This window comes from Athene cunicularia (genome assembly GCF_003259725.1).
Source record: "Athene cunicularia isolate RWA chromosome 6 unlocalized genomic scaffold, athCun1 chr6_part1, whole genome shotgun sequence".
Lineage (NCBI taxonomy): Eukaryota > Metazoa > Chordata > Aves > Strigiformes > Strigidae > Athene > Athene cunicularia.
Genome location: NW_020799105.1, coordinates 12,567,551 through 12,572,667, shown reverse-complemented (window position 1 = coordinate 12,572,667; position 5,117 = coordinate 12,567,551). Strand labels below are relative to the sequence as shown.

Genomic DNA, 5,117 nt, shown 5'->3' with positions numbered 1-5,117 from the left:
TGTGAAGGCAAAGAGGCTATTTTTAACCCCTGAGCATGCAGGCAGGGGGGAGGAGAAATGGCAGCTATCTTGGGACCAAGCTGTCAGGGGTGTGATGCAAATCAAAGCCCGAGTCTGTTTTCTGGTCAAATGAGGGAGGCTCAGCCATGAGAGACCTTGTTCCCGTGGCCAGCCAGCCATGAACTCTTCTACAAAGCAGGGCCACCGTGCCAGGCACCTGGGGGTGAGACCCAGACATGCCCCACTGCCATCGGTAGGACCACTCTTGCCTTGCAGCCCCAACAGCAGAGTTCAGTAGTGGCACCCCAACACCAGGCTCTTTGCAGGAGACCAGAGGGACTGCTGGGGACCAAATCAGCTGCAGGCCAGACACTAAGGCATGTTCCTGATTTGAAGCAGCAACAAAGATGACAAAACAGCTCAGTTTGATCCACATAACTATTTCTTTCTTTTTAATTAATAACTTGTGCCTTACAATAGAAGAGGAAAGAGTGTGAGCAAACAATTTGCTGGTTGCAGAAACCACTCTGGCACCACCACAAGGGCAGTAAGGTCCCATGATGATAACCTTGCCAGGGCATTGACACGCAACACACGCACACGCAGAGTTTCCGGCTCTTGCAAAAGCGGTTGCTGGCAATTTTAAGGCATTGAAGGAAACCTATGGTTGTAAATCCTATATCAAATTTGGCACGTGTTGGAATGGTTAGAGCAGAGACAATAATGCTTTGCGGGCTGGTGTTTGGGAGTTCTGCAGCTTCCCATGGCCGGCTGGGCACAATGCTAATTTGAGCACAGGGTTTTCATCTGGCAACTGTGCAGCCAAACAGGGGGCCCTGCGGACCCTGATATTTTGGAGCCAGCAACACCAGATGAGGTGCTGTGCCCCACAGCCTCTGATGCACCAGATCCCTGCCCTGTGTCTGCTGCTAGCAAACCCTGTGTGCCTGGCTGGACTAACACTGCCAAAAACCAGACAGAGTTGTCAGGACAAAAAAAAACCCATTCCTTATAGTGTAAAACATACATGGCTCATAGACCAGATGTCAGGTGTGGTTACAGTCCAGTATGGCTATTTCTGTGCTTCTGGGATTAAAAGTGGATGGCTACTGCTTGAGTGGGTAAGAGTTAAGCTATACATGGATTTAGATAGTAGATGAAGGTCTGTAGCCTTGAAACTAGTTATAGTAAACATGTTGAGTTGTTTCCCTTGCCCCACCCCACCCCTCCGTGGAGAGCCACCTGAGCAGCAGTCCCAGCTGGCTCCCCCTCACCCACAGCAGGAGGAGGGAGGGAGGGATGGTGGGTGCTACGAGTCCACTGTGCCACCTCAACAACGACCAACATGCATCTAGCTACCTGCCTGTGCCTACACCCCATTTAAAAGGGAGCAATGTGCCAAGCTCGGCCTCTGCAGGGCAGGACCCGTGAGGAAGCCAGCCCCAGTCGGTGTCCCTGGGGGATTATGTGTTTCCAAGGGGGGCTTCCCACGAGCCCAGTGTGGCTTTGTACCCAGAGGGCAATTTAGAGGCCGAGTGGAGACTGTTCCCCCTCAAATGCAAAATGGGCAGGGTCCTGACAGTTACATTTTTGCATTCACAACAAATCCTTCATGCAAGTTTAATCTCCCTCTTTTCTTGTCAGAGGTTATGGTCCCCTCAATCATCTCAGCCCTGCTGGATGATATTTTAGAGGTCACTTTAATAACCTTTCCTTGTTCCTCCTCCTTGAAGGACAGAGTAGAGGAACTAAAGCCTTTTGGCTGGAGGGAGTAAGAAGGGTTGGGGAGAGGATTGAGCGCTGAAAGGCCGACGCTTCCTGTGCTGAAGAGGGTCTCCTCTCCCTCCAGCAGCTTCCTGCAAGCACATCACAAGGGAAGAGGTTAGTCTAGGGACATTTCACATGAAACATCTGCAAAGTTTGAGGGCATTCTGAGACCTGTGAGCAAGTTCCAGTGCTCCAGGCCACCACCCCAGCCTGTGGTGGACAGGCGCAGGTCGCACTGCACCATGAAACTGGTTCAAAATCACATTCTTTGGTCAATTGTTTTTGGAGCACTCGCAATATGGGGTACATGAGACAAGCTCCTTCCCCTCCCTTCAGAAACACCAAGAAAATAAAACCCTGAACCAGAGGGACTCTGCCTTTTGCATCGACTTTGCCTTTGCAAGGGAGACAAGTTTCCAACCCCACCCGTACCCACTAAAAACCACAGCTTCTGGGGCAGCTGGTGATCTGTTCACAGCAGCTAGATTGAGGCATGACATGGAGCTATGGCTGTTCCCCAGGCAGGAGCACAGCAGGTCCAGGCAGGAAAGATGAGCAACACAATGGTGTTGCTCCTTAAGTGTGTACCCAGATATTTTCCGGGTCCTTGAAAATATCTTTCCAGCCTGATAGGGTCAGGAGATTGGGCTTAGGAGGTGGCCAGGCAGAGCAGGGTCAAAGCAGTCTTACCTGTAGGCAGCTATCTCGATATCAAGGGCCATCTTGATGTTAAGCAGGTCTTGGTACTCCCTCAAGTGCCGAGCCATCTCGTTTTTGGTGTTTCGCAGGTCGTCCTCCAGCTGCCCGATGGTGTCCTGCAAAGGCAAGGGCACTGTGTTTCAGAGCAGGGACCTCTCCCACAGGTTTTCTGCCCATTGCAGGGACAGGGAAGCTGCAATGGGCAGTTGGTCCACAATGGCACATCCCACTGGGAGTTTGGGACTATGAAATCTCATGCTAACAGGGATGAAGAAGCAGGCAGAGCACTGGGCATGGCTTGTGAGTGTGCATGGTGAGGGGAGGCTTTAAACAGTGATGGATTTATATAGTTTCCATCTGCAGCAGGGTCTATGAGATTGGGGGTTGCAAATAGCACACTGCGGTGGAGCCCCCAGTCCTGCAGGGGATAAGGCAGGCTGCCACAGAGGGAAGAGCTGCTGGGGAGGGACAGGAAGTTTTGGGCTCAAAGATTACCAAAGCAGGGGCAGTGGCTCAGCAGAACAAGCAAGAGCACCCAGCACTGCAGCAGCCCACGGCTGGAGAGGGTGCCTGGAGAAGGGCTGAAGTCTGCGTCTGGGGGCTTAAAAAGGGCTGGGACACATGTCTGGGTGGTGGAAGGAGAGGTGGTGCTGCCAGGGCAGGAGAGAAGAGCTGGCTCTGGGAGGGTAAGTCTGACATCTTTCCTGGAAAATGCCTCAGAGCCCCAGGCTGGGGTGCCCTTAACACAGGGATTTGGGGGTGTTGCAGAGTCAGGGGCCTGCTCTGCCAGAGCCACGGTGCTCAGCTGGATGAGGACATCCTGCTAGCATTCATCCCATAGCTTTACACTGCCATGGCTGCCACATCCAGTTCTACTGTAATGTGGAGGCATCCAAGGCAGATCTCCTGCTAACAAAGGGGCCTAATTTTATTTTATTTTTTTGTCAGAAAAGAAGCAGCCTGGTTTTCTACATGCATCTAAGTATCTAAGCAGCAGCCTGAAGCAGTGAAACCCACTCCTATAGGGATCTTCCCAATCAGATGATTTCCAACTGCCGGCCGCCCCACTGTGCCACTGGAGGAGTGTGATTTCAAGCAGGAATGAGTAAGCAGTTTGCATTTAAGTGACAGTGCAGCCCTGCCTGCAAAGCCCTGCAGTGGCCACTGCCAACGTCAGCTCTCCTGCACCCCCTCCCACAGCCAGACCTTTGCAATTGCTTCCAGCTCCTCTCCCAGAGAACAAGCTTTGCCCTGCCACATCATCCCCATCCTCTCCCTGTCCTCATCCCCTCCCTAACCTCATCCCCATCTTGTCCCTGTCCTCATTCCCATTCTGTTCCCTCCTTCATGTCCTGTGTAACCTTCCTTGTACACAGTGCAGAGGCAGCCACGAAACATGGAGCTGCCCAAGGAGCAGGGAACTGTGGTGAGCCTGATGCAGAGCGCCCAGTCTGAGCAGAGACCCTTGGAGAAGCAGTGCCAGATCATCCTGAATGCAGCAGGGGGCATCTCACAGTCAAGTTAGCTGGACAAATCCCGCCTTGCGGGACATTTACAGGCCATTCTCAGGGCCTCTGCCATGACCTGTGCTGCCCTGACCATCTCCTGCAGCAAGAGAGGTGCATGGAGCTGTGCCTCTGAGGTAGGACTGGGCAATGGAAAAGGGTTCAAGGAGACCATTGGGGCACCAAGTGAAAAGCCCCAGGATGTGCACGGATGCCACTGCAGAACAGATTAAGACCTCTGCTCCGATGCAGAACAGATTAAAACCTCTGCTGCTGCACCAAGCCATGACAGGAGGGAGGGAGGGACTCGGGGTGACTCTACCCAGGGACAGCCCTACCCTTGCTGCTCTGAACCTCCATGCCTTCAGCCCCCTTCCCTCTGCCTGCAGTCCGCATAAACAAAACACTCTTTAAAAATGGGTTATCCCTGTTACCCTGTCTGTAACTCTCTTCCACACCCCAGCTCTACCTGCTGGTTGAATAAAACCCTCTCACCACACCACTGCAAACCTTTCCCCTAACAGAAAGCTCTCACATATTGGTTCAGATTTGACTAGATAGCCCACAAATATAAAGACATGTCCCTGCTTTACCAGTCTATAGGAACATTTTAAAAGCTCAAACAATAGGAATACTCTCTTTGAAGACAGACTTCCATCCTTTTTCACTGATTGAAGCCAGAGAAATTACTCAACTGCTACACATGCACATTGATCAAAAGACTCCTAAGTATTACAACAGTTAAAGCAGACCCTGAGGGTCATGAAGGAAAACACTGCTGTGCGGTCGCTAAAGCAATTTCAATTATGGTGCTGTTTAATCCAGTTGCTTCTCCCCTCCCCCCAATTGAAAGGCTGTTCCCGGAATCCCCCTTTTCACACAACATCAGGGCTATTTAAGAAGATTACTGTGTGTAATCCTTTCACCCACTGCAGGAAATATTGTATATCGCCTATTTCCACAATATTTGTTGAAGAATACCTCAACTATTCAGAAAGTTTGCAAGCAGCTTGGAGCTACAGTCACAAATGCTAGAGAACCTGGCAAAAATTGGCCTTGAAAATGACAAGGCATTACTTAGGTGTGAAATAACCATGTCCTTCAGGTATGACATAAGGCAGATGTTTCAGTAGTTAGAAGGAAACG

The 5,117-nt window shown here is 51.2% G+C and overlaps 1 long non-coding RNA gene across 1 annotated transcript; it reads right to left on the bottom strand.

Moving 5' to 3' along the window:
• Positions 1-424: 424 nt before the first annotated feature.
• Positions 425-4,891, bottom strand: LOC113481761. Its single transcript, XR_003398726.1, has 2 exons — positions 2,458-4,891; positions 425-1,856 (listed from the first exon to the last, which is right to left on the bottom strand). It is a non-coding gene; the product is annotated as an uncharacterized LOC113481761 (long non-coding RNA).
• Positions 4,892-5,117: the final 226 nt, after the last annotated feature.